Source organism: Petromyzon marinus, unplaced genomic scaffold, assembly GCF_048934315.1.
Source record: "Petromyzon marinus isolate PM22_M1 ecotype Great Lakes invasive population unplaced genomic scaffold, UKy_Petmar_22M1.pri1.0 PM_Scaffold_7, whole genome shotgun sequence".
Classification (NCBI taxonomy): Eukaryota; Metazoa; Chordata; class Hyperoartia; order Petromyzontiformes; family Petromyzontidae; genus Petromyzon; species Petromyzon marinus.
In genome coordinates, this window is record NW_027423677.1 from 518,811 (window position 1) to 534,335 (window position 15,525).

The 15,525-nt window shown below is 43.4% G+C and overlaps 1 long non-coding RNA gene across 1 annotated transcript in view; it reads right to left on the bottom strand.

Annotated features, from left to right (window-relative positions):
- Positions 1-4,337: 4,337 nt before the first annotated feature.
- The window catches only part of LOC142923780 (uncharacterized), a 71,334-nt gene continuing 60,146 nt past the window's right edge, over positions 4,338-15,525 (bottom strand). Inside the window, exon 3 of the long non-coding RNA XR_012940834.1 lies at positions 4,338-4,437. This is a non-coding gene — a long non-coding RNA (uncharacterized LOC142923780). The remainder of the gene's footprint in view (positions 4,438-15,525) is intronic.

Here is a 15,525-nt window from a genome sequence, read left to right on the forward strand (position 1 = left end):
TTGCAATACGAGCAGCTTTGTACTGCCGAGCGTCACGTGATCACAACTGATACACGAGTGCTTTGGATTACAAGGACGTTTCCGGAACGAATTATGCTCGCAATCCAAGGTTTTACTGTACAAGAGTTTTAATACCACGAATAAACAATTTAAAATGTAGGACTATGAGCCCATGAATCTTCTGAAACCAATGTTTTTCAGTAACATATGTTCAAGTAGGGCAATTTCTAGACTGGGTTTTTTTTTTCCAACAAAGGGCCAATGTACCTAATTGTTATTTAACGTTACATTTTGGAGGTGGAAATAGACCATTCATTTTGTTAACAAAGTAGTCAAAACCATCATTAGACCTCCTTTGCCAGTACCAAAATATAATAGGGTTTTTCCCCTTTTTTCTGGCAACAAAACTGAAACCTCTTACAAGGAATCAGGTGTGCATTAACCACAATACTTGTGGTCAAAATGCAAACAAAAACACACTGATAATATTTGCAATATATGCGTACGCCTTTTGGCGTCCTCTGGTCTCGCACCAATTGGGTCGAGGCTCAAAAGAAAGCCGTCCCTGGTGTGAACCAATCAGTCTCAAGGACAATATATATTATCATAGTGTGTTTTTTGTTTGCATTTTGACCACAAGTATTGTGGTTAATGCACACATGATTCCTTGTAAAAGGTTTCAGTTTTGTTGCCAGAAAAAAAGGGAAAAACCCTATTATTAAAGTAGTCACAATTAACGTATATACTGTAGTTGTGGTGGCGTAGCTATCGAGTGTGCAGGCAGTGCAACTGCACCAAGACTCACAGGCCGGGGGGGCAGGAGCCAGGCTATGACACCTACGTAGGGTGCAAAAGACGTTCAAAATACAAATATTTTAGCCCAGTAGCTCTTAACCTTTACTGCAGCCTTGCAGTAAAGGTTAAGAGCTACTGCTCATGCCAAGAAGGCTATGCCACTGCTTCATTATAAATTTGTTTTTAATACTCACACAGATACGATCGGACAGCATTGTTCCTTCCAGACGCAGGCTTGTGAAACGTGTACCTCTTTATCACTGTCACCGTCCCCTCGCACCCTCAGAGTCCCCTCCAGGTAATTCTCACGACTCGCAAGGAAGGTTCCCTGGACAAACCGGCCGGAGCGCACACCTTGCTGCAGCTGGGACAGCGGGAGATGTTCGGGGAAGATTACCCGGGACTCCACCACATCCTGCACTTGTACACAGCACACGCACGGCACATGCACGCGTCAACAACAATTTTGCAACCGCCATCACGTAACGAGACGAAGGATCCAGTCTGATTTATCTTAGAGCAGTACGGCCATCCGTGTTAGAGAACGTTCCACAAAAGCGGATATCATAGAGCTACCTCTAGAGTTTCACCCTTCCGTCTCTGCTTTTTGGAAAATATGCCACGTTATAAATCTAGGATTTATTTGATTGATTGACCATTGATGGTGAGGATGAGACGTTCTAAACGGGAGCTGTTTAACACGTGTTCTTTTGCGACCAATATTATCCATAATAAAGGTTTTTTGGGTAAGAGCGCGTAAATGTGCGTAGTTAACCCGGCACAGACAATTAGTAAGGTTTGTTACGTAAAACAAAACGTGTCAATTAGTTACTACTGCAGCACGCCAGTGTATTGGAGAGTAAACCCACAACACTTACAAATCGAGTATATCGTTTCCCTGGCGATTACAACCAGCGAAACGTCGTACTCAGCGCAAGGCAAGTGTCCCTTTCTTCAGTGAGGCAGCTGGATGCAACGCGGAAGTGAGGGGTCGGACAAGGGTACAGGCCCGCACCATAAATATGAGGGGGGGGCAGAGCTGATGCACGCATACGGAGTCTCACCTGCTCCGAGGCCAGTGCCAGACGGTCAATCAACTCAGGGTTGTCCAGCAAGCTGCGCACGTATTCCTCCACTGGGGGTACACAGACACGCGCAGATAAACGCAGAAATTATAATTGGCGACACGATTTACCGGACGATTTAGAGTGCCACCCAAAATGTAAATGTGTTACTTTTCAAGTTATGCCTGCTGGATTTATTAATTTTCCTGTTTAACTGAAGCACTGTTTAACAAGAGGCACTACAGACTTGATTCAAAGCTTTCGTGACTGCAGGAATTACTCTTTGTTTTTTTTCGGTAAAGTCACGTATAAATAAGAAATAATAAAATAACATAATAGCGTACGACGTTTCGGTTGCAACACAAGCAGCCATCATCAGGTACAGAAGAGCTAAATTTACGAGAGAGAGGAAACACATAACCCCATATGTATATACAGACACACAAGTAGGGGGAAACTAACACAGATACAACAGGGGACACAGAGAGAGAAGCATACCAAACAAACAGTATTTAGCAAAATTTGGAAACCATATAAAGCAACACAGACGGTCGGTCAAAACACAATTAACGCATAGTCTGGTTGATTACGCTATTACAAAGATTGATGAACTGCAAGTTAAGTATGAAATTTTGTGGTGGGTCCACACACTAATCATAATAATAGGTAACAGTAGAAATGAGTAACACTGGTCAGGTATAGTGGCTGCTGTTATAGATGTGACCTTGGTAAATAAATAAAAAATACATTTTGATTTAAAGCTTTCGTGACTGCAGGCATTCATATTCTTGGTTCTTTCGGTAAAGTCACGTAGAAGGAATGATGATTGCTTGTGTTGCAGTCGAAACGTCGTGAGAATTGTATTGTTTTATATTTTTATTATTTATCTTCTACGAGACTTTACCGAAAGAACCAAGAAAATAAAAAATAGTTTAGTATTTTTGTTATCATTGGTGTGGTCCCCTTATGCACCACGCGTCACACCTGATTGGGCTCTCACCTAGTTCAGGAGCAATGATTTTCCTACCTTACCAGTTGAGGTGAGGAAGGTGAAGTGAGAAGTAAAATTGCCTGACCTCACCTGGTAGAGGAGGACAAATCTGTCTCTCACCTGATTCAGGAACCCCTCATCCATATGATGAAGTGGTGCTGGACACCTGTGAAAAAGAGCTTTATAGCTCATCGGATTGATCCAGGAAAAATATTCAGATTATGATGCTGCCATAATGTGACGGTTATCACACTGGGCTTGGCAACCCAAATGCCGCCGGTTCATCCTCCAAGCGCGGCAGGTGATTGAACCGTTTCTTAAATCCCCCCTCACTGGCCCTGCCGTTGTCCACTCAGCACTGTCAATGGGTAGTCCATCGGCAGGTCGTGTGTGGTGGGGTAAAATGTGGGTTACTCCCACCTCTTCCAAACGTCTGGCTCAACAACATATCCTCCAGAAGGGAGCTTGCAGTGGCACGAGCCAATATATTTTCAGGGCTGCCTGCACCTTAACCTTCAACCTTTTAGAGTGAGATGGTGGTTTGAGTGAGATGGTGGTTTGAGTGAGATGGTGGTTTGAGTGAGTTGGTGGTTTGTGTGAGATGGTGGTGGTTTGAGTGAGATGGTGGTTTGAGTGAGATGGTGGTGGTTTGAGTGAGTTGGTGGTTTGAGTGAGTTGGTGGTTTCAGTGAGATGGTGGTTTGAGTGAGATGGTGGTTTGAGTGAGATGGTGGTTTGAGTGAGTTGGTGGTTTGAGTGAGTTGGTGGTTTGAGATGGTGGTTTGAGATAGTGGTTTGAGTGAGTTGGTGGTTTGAGTGAGATGGTGGTTTGAGTGAGATGGTGGTTTGAGTGAGATGGTGGTTTGAGTGAGATGGTGGTTTGAGTGAGATGGTGGTTTGAGTGAGTTGGTGGTTTGAGATGGTGGTTTGAGATAGTGGTTTGAGTGAGTTGGTGGTTTGAGTGAGATGGTGGTGGTTTGAGTGAGTTGGTGGTTTGAGTGAGATGGTGGGTTGAGTGAGTTGATGGTTGAGTGAGTTGGTGGTTTGAGTGAGATGGTGGGTTGAGTGAGTTGATGGTTGAGTGAGTTGGTGGTTTGAGTGAGAGTGAGTTGGTGATTTGAGTGAGATTGAGTTGGTGGTTGAGTGCGTGAACGGGTGAGTTTGTGAGCATAAGATGTCCTAAACTATTCATATATAGTGACGCTTATACACCTCACCTGGCTGTTTGTACTGGTTGGCAAGGTAAAAATTGTAAATTTAAGAAAATTGCGCCACTGTTTCAAACGCTGCGATGGGAAAACGAACCAGTAACTTCTGGATTGCAAGTTCAGAGTGCAAACCGCCCGTTACTTCAGGGTAGCGTTTCTCATAACCGCCACTGATTTTTTTTTATTGTTCACCTCTGCTTGCGAGCACACTGTACACTTAACTAACTCTGCAGATGTAAAACCCAGAGTGTGTGCCCACTCATGCACCTCTTACCTCTTGCTGACACCGCATGCATGATGCACGAGTACTGTCTGGGTTTTTTGGGCCGGGGAGAAGGGGAGCCCCATGGGGTGGACTCCGGAGGGTTGTAGCCTGGAATCTGTGACAGCAGACACACAAGATGGCACAAGCGTACAACAAAGATGAAGATCACCCAAATAAGCCTTAACAGACTGTGCTGCTGTTAGGCGGCATGGCCCACGAGGAGGTGGGTGGTCAGCACTACGCGCATGCAGCCACCTCTGTCTCCCCAGTGCTCATGTCTACACACTGCACCAGGTACTCATTTAAGACAGAGTTTACCTAGGATAGGGACAACACCGGTTGAGATAAGGCAGACTGTCTGCCTCAGCAGCTGTCCCCCTCTCTTTTTTTCTTCCTGATGACAAAAGCTTGTGTTGTGATCGAAACGCCGTAGTTTTTTGTTATTTTTGGTTATTTCATTTGAACCTATTTACGTGACGTTACCGAAAGACCCAAAGAATGTCTTCCTGCAGTTACAAAAGCTTTAAGTCAAGATTTATTATTACATTTGTTTACTGTGCAAAAACTCAAGACTTCTTCATGAGGGTCCTGCGAAGTTTTTGCTGTCACTGTGTAGTCCCAATTGAGTAATTTGCAGGTGATTTTTCAGTATTGGGATGTTTTGCCCAATGCCAGACTCGTTGTATTGGGTATTTTTTTTACTATGGGAGGAAACTCGAGAACACGGAGGAGACCCAGAAGAGGGGGAGAACATACAATCTTCACACACTCACACATTCACGCTAACTCACTCGCTCACACACTCACTCAAACACTCCATTGGACTTACACACTCTGACGAACAGGGGAAGAGAATATGACAACTCCACGCCGAAACGCGCCCGAGTCGGGAATCAAACCCAGCTTTCTTGCTGCAAGTCGCAAGGGTTACTTACCAATGTGCCACCATGCCGCCCATGGCGATTCGTAAACTACATCAGTACCAGTTTCCATGGACTGGGGGCAGCTGCCCCTGTGCAGCCACAGCCTTGCAAGCGGGCTTTACCCTGCCAAGTGGGTTTGTGATGTTATTAGGCAGCTTCCCCGATGGAATAATTTGCGAGTAAATTTCTCAAATTTGGGTAATTACACCACACAACACTTGGCCGACTCTCTTTTTCTAATCATGTACGTGTTCGCTCTAACTGTGTCTACTGCGAAGTAGACCGCGTTATTAACCAGAGCGGCCACCGACTTCATTTCAGTGTTAAATATTACGGACGGTACATTATACACTAAATACAACTTTAAAAAATGACAATACTGCACGTATATACATCACTCGATTCAGAGTCTTCGAGATTGGATTGGTAAGTACGGTACAGTAAATAGGTTACATTTTACAGTAGGATATTTATTTCTGTGTATTTGTATGTTTATTCACACCAATTTCATATAGTAAACTAATTTAAAAGACAACAAAACATTCACAACATTTAAAAACAATGCTATGCAAGAATGTGCAAAAAATTAGCTTTTTTAAAATTATTATGTAGTGAATATCCGGCGTTGTTAAAAAAAATTTGGCGTCCCCTTCCCCCCCGTAGCCGCCGAATAATCGATGATCTAGTATAGATACTCTATAGTTAGGGCATTTCTGAATCGTCCGGGCTTCCTTGTGCGCCGCAGGCTGGGACGCGTCATCGTCGGAGAGAGAAGCGATCGTGAGCGACTCTACTCCATCCGGGGTGGACAACCTCCCGAGCTTCTCGGAGCAGGTCGCGAGCGGTATGGCCTTCCTCGCTCACAAGAACGTGAGTCGCGAGATGAGTGAATCAGCAGTGAGCCTCTCTCCTCGGTTAAAAGAGTGGTGGAACATAATGATGAAAATACGTGATGATTTTAACCTGTCTCTGTGTCTCTCTGTATGTATCTCCGTGCCTGTCTGTCTCTATCCCTACAGGGCCATGACCATCTTTAAGAACCTCCGGAAATTCACCTCTGTGTTTCAATTTGACCATGTGTGACTGCGCGTGTTTAACTGTCTTGATTTGAAGCCCTCGTCGAGGAGGCCGCTCTCCGATCTTACATTTACATGCTAATTTCTCACATTAACATCACTAGCCCCGCCCACTTCTTTATGACCCTTAGGCTACACCTATTTCAAACCTTTTAAAACAGTCTGCCTCAGCAGCAGATCATGCTTTCCCACCTGATGAGGGACACTTGTGTTGCGCCCGAAACGTCGTGATTTGTTTTATTTTATACCTATGTTACTTTACCGAAAGAACCAAAGAGTATGTTTAACTGTATCCCTGTGACTGTGCGTGTTTAACTGTGTCTTTGTATGTGACTGTGTCTGTGGTGCACGTCTTTGTTGCCCTTAATATGTCTGTCTGGGTGGCGAGTGGTCGCTCAGTGGTTAGTTCACTGTGCTACGAACCCAACGGCCAGAGTTCGATTCCCGCTCACGGCCAACACCAGTGACAATTATCTGAACCGGTCTTGGGCCTCCCCAGATGGACTCAGTCTCAAATGAGTACCTGGTGCGGTGTGTAAACATCTACACTGGGGAGACAAAGGCAGCCGGGCGTGGTGCTGGGCACCCACCCCGTCGTGTACCGTGGCCGACCTTCACAGAAGTTGCCCCAAGTTTGTTGAAGGCCACACATGGAATTATTTTCTTTTTTTTAGTGCATCCACCGCGACCTGGCTGCGAGGAATTTGCTGGTAACGCATGGACACATCGCCAAGATTTGCGACTTTGGGCTGGCACGGAACGTCCAGACTGACCCCAACTACGTGGTGAAGGGCAAAGTGAGTCCTTCACCTTACTTAGCATCATCAGCATCATTATCAGTATCGCCAATGTCATCACCATCATCGGAATGGAAGGCCCATCACTTTAATTGTACTCAATGTTTTTATTTTATTTTGCACAGCCCCTAAGAAAAAAAGAGTGGGTGGTGCTGCCACACACGGTGGTGCAATGGCTCTCCCACCCTGGACTTGCAATCCAGAGGTCGGCAATTGGATTCAATCTCCCTGCTCTGCCGACAGTTCAAAATATGGATGCAATTTCACAAATCCCCTTCCTCCTCCCCCCCCCGTGTGGTACACGGGGTAACTGGCCCAGAATAACAACCTGTGGTGGTGACCACCAGGCTAACTACACTAATTACAACATGACTAGCTACGACAGAACGGGACCACAGCTCGGGTCCCAGTCCATGTGTTGGAGACTCGGTAGAACGTAGACGTAGACAAAGGTTCTTCAGGATGAACAACAACGCCGGTCCCTCTGGGGGACCCAGCTTATATTCTCTGTGGCGTGGCTGGCTCCGCCCTTGGCCACGACCACCTTCTAGAATCATCGAGCAGCAGGATCTGGACCCCGACCACGTGACCACCCCTAGCCCCCACTTGGGGCCCCTTTGTAGACTTAACCGGTCACGTGTCCTCTCGGGTCAACCAGAGTGCCATGGCATTTAGTAACCCGTTTCCTACGGCAGGCACTCCCACACCCTATCCTGTTGGGTTGGCACTGCACGCCAAGCGTGATGCCATCCAGCGGGATCAATCAGCACTGACCGAGCCCCTCTAGGGCCGGTACTACACCCACACCAGAGTGGTATCCGCGATGTCAATAGGGCCGGCACTACACAGTGATATCCCGTGATGTCACTACACATTTAACCCTTCAGGGTAGTGGAGGGCTAGATGACGCTAATTTGGCCAGATGAATGTGGCCTGACGCAAAAAAACGTATGACGAATCGCGATGCATCGGCCTGAACTGAATTTACTGAACGTATTGTTGTTGTGCATGTGGCCATGTGGTCATGTCCATTAGGTGCCTCTGCCTGTAAAGTGGATGTCTTCAGAAAGCATGTTCCATGGGCTCTACAAGGTGCAGAGCGACGTGTGGTCATACGGTATGCTACTGTGAGAAATCTTATATTTTGCTGAGACAAACTTTCACTTGCCACAAACATTCGGGGCCCTGAGTACAGAAGATCCTCACAGCAGACAACGATTTTAGTCTTATCTTACACTATGATTTTTAATTGCGTAAAGTTCAGATTTAAAGCTTTCGTGACTGCAGGGATTCATCTTCTTGGTTCTTTCGATAAAGTAACGTAGAATGGGAAAAAAAATAAAAAAATAAAACGTAATAAAAAATAAAATTTTCACGACGTTTCGGCCACAACACAAGTAGCCTTCTTCAGGTGAAGGAACAGAACTGTCGGGACGACAGCACTTCAATGACTGCTGCTAAGATTCGCAGTGTCGTTTAAACTAGGTGGGAAAGGTAAAGCGCCTTGACAAAGGAGTTTACATATCAAACAGGATAATTTAGCATTGCAATCGCTGTGTTAAAGTGTTGGATCAGCAGGGTGTTAAAGTCAGAAATTAGCATGTAACTGGGAGATTAGCATGATGTTAATGTGAGGGATTAGCATGTGACTGGTCATGGAAATAGCTATGTTAAAGTCAAAGTTTACATCTCAACAGAGACGTTTAGTATATGGACGCTAAAGGACTGCAACTACCCAACTATCATACAATAAACCGATGTGAAAAAAACTAAGTAGAAACTTCATCAATATAATAAATGTACTCAATATATTCTTCAATAAATTGAGCTATAAACATAAAGTAACTGGGTATACACTACACTATCTAATGAATACCATATAGTAAACTAATAAAAAAACTAAAATACAAACTACATCAATGTTATCAATAAACTCTATATACTCTCCATCAGCTGAGCTACTAACAATAAGTCGTTAAACATTACAATGCCATATGGCGAAAAAAATGGGTGGCGGTTTTTTCCTTCTTTCCAACGTTAGCACCACGGAGAGCGACGAGCCTCGTTCAGACTGACGAGTCCATCCATGCTCGGAACGGAGGAGGGGGGAGAAACAGCCACGATGTGCTGCTCTGTCCTGTGTTGCATTACAACCATGCCATAAACTAGACTACTATACATTGTAACGTTATAGCTTCCAATCTAAACTACATTGTATAATATCGTATACACAGCCCAATGTAAGCTCTAACATTATGCATTATATTGATATGTCTCCAAATCAACTTTTTCCTACATTACACAACTATACACCGTAATATACACTACCACAGACAAACCCACCCTTGAATTATACAATGAGTTACTTTAGACTACCCTATACTTTAGACTGTAAAATATTAGACTTGTAATATTACACTATGTATTATTCTACCAACCCTACTGTATACCACACATATATTCACTATAAAATTACAATACTATATATTGCCTTATGAATTATGTTAAACATTACAATGTTATACTATTTATTATTATATAACATGCTATAAACCAGGGGTGTCCAAACGACGGCCCGCGGGCCAACTGCGGCCCGCCATCCATTTTTAATTGGCCCGTATCAAAGTTTAAAAATATAATGGACTATGGCCCACTGTATTGCATTTCTTAATTTAAACACTAGATGGCGCTATTGTCTTGAACAAGGCAGCGTCTCCACAAAGCAAGCAATCGAAGAAAACATTTGCTCAGGGTCACCAGAAATGCCGGAACCGAAGAGACGCAAGATTGCAAGCGAGTGCAGAAAATTTCAGACTCGGTGGAAAAATGATTTTTTTTTCATTGAAACCAAGGGGAAGTGTGTTTGTTTGATTTGTAATGAGAGTGTTGCCGTGATGAAAGAGTACAATGTACGACGGCATTATGAAAGGAAACATCAGACCTTCACGTCCTACACTGGCGCCGAGCGGAGAAAGAAGGTAAAGCAAATGGCAAGCTAGCCTGCTAACGCAGCAGCAGGGTTTTTTTCCGTGCTAACAAAGCTCAAGAAAATGCAACAATAGCCAGCAATGAAGTAGCTCAACTCATTGCCCTACACGGGAAACCTTTCTCAGACGGTGACTTCATCAAACAGTGCCTCACTAAAGTCGTGGGAATGTGCCTGGAGAAAATGCAGGATTTTAACGATGTTAGTATGTCCAGAAATAAGGTTGTGCGGCGAATTGAAGACTTCTCGGCTAGCTTAAAACAGCAAGTGTCAGATAAAGCTTGTGCTTTCGATTTTTACTCGATTGCATGTGATGAGAGCACAGATGCCACGGACACTGCACGGCTGTTAATATTTTTGTGGGGAGTTAATGAGAATTTTTGCATTACGGAGGAAGTGCTTGATCTTCGGAGTCTAAAGGGGACAACAACTGGGAAGGACATGTTTGAAGCTGTGTCAGATTCAATTAACCAGGCTGGACTTAAATGGGACAAGCTGTGTGGAATTACAACGGATGGGGCTCCAGCAATGACAGGCGAGCGCAAAGGAATGGCTTCTATGGTGAGTGCCAAGGTGCAGGAGAGCGGAGGTGAGACTGTTAAAATGCACTGTATCATCTACCAAGAAGCCCTCTGTGCCAAGATAATCCAGCTTGGCGATGTGATGAACACAGTTGTGAAAAATGTGAAAAAATTATGGCCCGAGGGCTTTACCACAGAGAATTGCAAGCGTTCCTCTCTGATGTCGATGCTGAATACGGGGACCTACTCTACCATTCTCAAGTGCGCTGGCTCAGTCGCGGCTCCGTGCTGCAGTGGTTTTATTCCCTGAGATCAAATATCGACAAGTTTTTGAAAGAAAAGGGCAGACCTCTCCATGAGATCAGTGACCCTTTATGGTTGGCAGGCCTGGAATTTTTTAGTTGATCTCACGAGACTACAAGGCAAAGAGCAGCTGGTACCACAGCTGTATGTGCACATGAAAGCATTCCGTGCGAAGCTCCGTCTCTTCGAGTCACAACTGCGCAACTTCAATGTAGCGCAGTTCCCCACGCTGACCGAAATGAATGCGCATTTCCAAATGCCAAGCTCTCTGCAAAAATGGGAGAATATGTGTCTGTGATCACATCTCTCATGACAGAATTCAGTCAGCGCTTCCAAGATTTTTCTGTCATTGAGAAGGAAATCACACTGTTTGCGGCTCCGTTTTCAATGGATGCAAAAGAAGTGGAGGAGAGTCTGCAATTAGAACTGATCGAAATTCAGTGTGATGATTCTCTGAAGAATCAGCATCAGCTTCTCTCCCTACCTGACTTCTACCGGAGTTTGGAAAAGGCCAAGTTTCCTCCGACGAGACGCCATGCAAAACGAATGATGAGTCTGTTCGGCTCAACATACATAAGTGAGCAGACATTCTCTCTGTTAACGCTGAACAAAAGCAGGCTGAGAACCAGAACGACCGACAGCCATCTCTGTGACGTCCTTCGCATCTAAACCACCAAACTTACTCCTGACCTGCCAGCTATCCTTCAGACCAAAGTGCAGCATCACTGCTCCCACTGAGCGTAACATTATTCCCATTACAGGTGAGTTAAAAATATACACACCGTTTTCATTTGTTAATAAGCCCAATTACTTCATAAATTCAGTCAATTAAAGTTGATGACAATTGTTTTAACAAACGTTAGTTGATGTGTTAACAAGCCCAATAATTTATTTGTGTAATAAGGTTGAAATATCCACATCCCCTATTTGTCTTCTTGTCTCTCCCTTCATATGGACAATGAAGGGGGATCAGCACCCTAAGAACCAATCTGAGGCTGTCACTGAGAGAATTACCTGCCAACCTTTTTGTAAAAAATAAAATTAATATCTACTAATTAAGAGCTATGATGGAGGCTTTTTTTCTTCAATAATCAAACGTAATTTACCTGCATTTGATTGATTTTGACAATATTAGTGCATGAGAAGTGAGGCAGTATACCTCACGTCTAGTGAGTGGCCCAATCCTTCGTATATTTTTCTGTATGTGGCCCTCGGGAAAAAAAGTTTGGACACCCCTGCTATAAACCATACCATTGACCGTCGTGTGAAAGGTATTAAGAGGCAGTGGCAGCGAATGGACTGCGATCTGAAAGTCACCATAAAATACAATCAATTAAGTACCAAAATGGTTTATAACGTCTTTCCAATGGTTACTAAGCCAGAATCCATCTTCTCGGTTGAAACTGTTTCTGTGTTTGTATATGTGGATGGCCTCATGAACGAATCTCTCATGGTAGCCGGATGGCTTGCAGAGAACGTCCGTCTTGGAGAAGTCAATGTCATGTGAGCCCACTGAATTATAAGTGATCTGCCACGGCTGAGGTGCTCGTCCTACCGTGTTTCAAGTCTGCTTTATGTTCACGGATGCGGTCCCAGATATGTCGTTTGGTTTCTCCAATGTAACTGCTACCACAGAGGCAACTTAGTTTGTAGACGCCCGGGTACTGTATGTCTGGAACCACTTTTACAGACGGAACCAGATCACGGATTTTATGTACTGTGTTGAATCGGACCTGGATCTTGTGTTTATTCAGGATTTTGGAGATCTTTTTTGTGACCCCCGCAATGTAGGGTAAGGTGATGGTTTTGAATGGCTCCTCAAGAGGATCCTTCTTCATGGCTGGAGTGATGGCTTTGCGGATTGTGTAGTCCGAGTAACCATTAGCCTTGAGAGCTTGGTGTACGTGCTTAAGTTCACTGGCAATGTGTTACTGGTCGGAAATGCATTGGGCTCTATGGTATAGAGTCTTGATGAGGGAGTTCTTCTGGCATGGATGGTGGTGGGAATCCGGTTTTAAGTAAGCATTCGTATGCGTAGCTTTCCTGTCGACAGAGTGGCTCATTGAACCATCAGGTCTCCTTTTAATTAGGACATCCAAAAAGGGTAGCTTGCCATCTTTTCGACCTCCATGGTGAATCTGATGGCTGGGTGTATGGAACTGATGTGGTCGAGGAATTGGTTTGTGTTATGGTCGAAATGTCATGAGAATTTTTATTGTTTGATATATATTTTATTATTTTGTTGTTTCCCTTCAACGTGACTTTACCGAAAGAACTAAGAATATGAATTACTGCAGTCACGAAAGCTTTAAATCAAAATTTCATTGGAAAGACGTTATAAACAATTTCAGTTCTTAATTGATTGTATTTTATGGTGACATTCAGACTGCAGTCCATTCGCTGGCACTGCCTCTTCACACGACGGTCAATGGTATGGTTTATAGCATGTTATATAATAATAAATAGTATAACATTGTAATGTTTAACATAATTCATAAGGTAATATATAGTATCGTAATTGTATTGTGAATATACAGCAGTGTGGTATACAGTAGGGTTGGTAGAATAATACATAGTGTAATATTACAAGTCTAACATTTTACAGTCTAAAGTATAGGGTAGTGTAAAGTAACGCATTGTGTAATTCAAGGGTGGGTTTGTCTATGGTAGTGTATATTACGGTGTATAGTCGTGTAATGTAGGAAAAAGTTTAGTTGAAGACATATAAATATACTGCATAATGTTCGAGCTTACATTGGGCTGTGTATACGATATTATACAATGTAGTTTAGATTGGAAGGTATAACGTTACAATGTATAGTAGTCTAGTTTATGGCATGGTTGTAACGCAACACAGGACAGAGCAGCACATCGTGGCTGTTTCTCCCCCCTCCTCCGTTCCGAGCATGGATGGACTCGTCCGTCTGAACGAGGCTCGTCGCTCTCCGTGGTGCTAACGTTGGAAAGAAGGAAAAAACCGCCACCCATTTTTTCGCCATATGGCATTGTAATGTATAATGACTTATTGTTAGTAGCTCAGCTGATGGAGAGTATATAGAGTTCATTGATAACATTGATGTAGTTTGTATTTCAGTTTTTTTATTAGTTTACTATATGGTATTCATTAGTCACATGCCATTGACTTTTCCAAGACAGAGGTTCTTTGTAAGCCATCTGGCTTCCATGAGAGATTCGTTCATGAGGCTATCCACATATACGAGCACAGAGACAATTTCAACCGAGAAGATGGATTCTATCTTAGCAATCATTGGAAAGATTTGATAAACCATTTCAGTTCTTAATTGATTGTTCACGCTTACAGTGGCTTTCAGACAGCATACATTATAAAAAAAATTCGTCTCCCCCCTCCTCTTTTCAGAATATAGATGGACTAGTCCTGGGTAAACTGCCAAATCGCTGCACGTGGCGCTAACGTTTTTTATAAATAAATAAATGCGCCGTTTAAAAATACATTTATGCGAACCAACACACCTGAAGACGACCGTTTGAGTTATGGTCGAAACGTCGTGAGAATTTTTTATTGTTTTATATATATTTTATTATTTTGTTGTTTCTCTTCAACGTGACTTTACCGAAAAAACTAAGAATAACATTGATGTAGTTTATATTTTAGTTTTATTAATTCGTTTACTATATGGTATTCATTATATAGTGTAGTGTATACACAGTTACTTTATGTTTATAGATCAACATATTGAAGAACATATTGAGTACATTTATTATATTGATGTAGTTTATACTTAGTTTTTTTTCACATCGGTTAATTGTATTATAGTTGGGTAGTTGCAGTCCTTTAGCGTCCATATACTAAACGCCTCTGTTGAGATGGAAACTTTGACTTTAACATAGCTATTTCCGTGACCAGTCACATGCTAATCCCTCACATTAACATCATGCTAATCTCCCAAATACATGCTTATTTCTGACATTGACACCCTGCTGATCCAACACTTTAACACAGCGATTTCAATGCTAAATTCTCCTGTTTGATATGTAAACTCCTTTGTCAAGGCGCTTTACCTCTCCCACCTAGCTTAAAAGACGCTGCGAATCTTAGCAGCAGTTATTGAAGCGCTGTCGTCCCGACAGTTCTGTTCCTTCGCCTGAAGAAGGCTACTTGTGTTTTGGCAGAAACGTCGTGAGAATTTTATTTTTTATTATGTTTTATTTTTATTATTTTATTTCCATTCTACGTGACTTTACCAAAATAACCAAGACGTTGCATAAAGTTGTTGCATGCTTGGGCTCCAGATGCCGAAATTACCTTTTAAAAAACGGCCAGTCTCATCAGATCTCAGAAGCTAAGCTTACAGCGCCCAGCCCTGATGGTAACCCGGGGATACAAATTAATGTGGAGAAACAAATGTTCGCTTGTGACGACCAAGACTACGCCTGTCCTCCCAAGGACAGGCCTCACTGATTCCGAAGACTTTCATTTTCAGGAGGGTCCTGCCGAGTATTTTGGCAGTAGGGAGGCGATGTTGTGCTGTGCAGTGCCGGAGAGTAAGCTCATGCAGCCGGTCCACCCTGTCCTCTCTCCTCCCGTCGGGACGGGTCGGCCATAATAGCGTTCAGA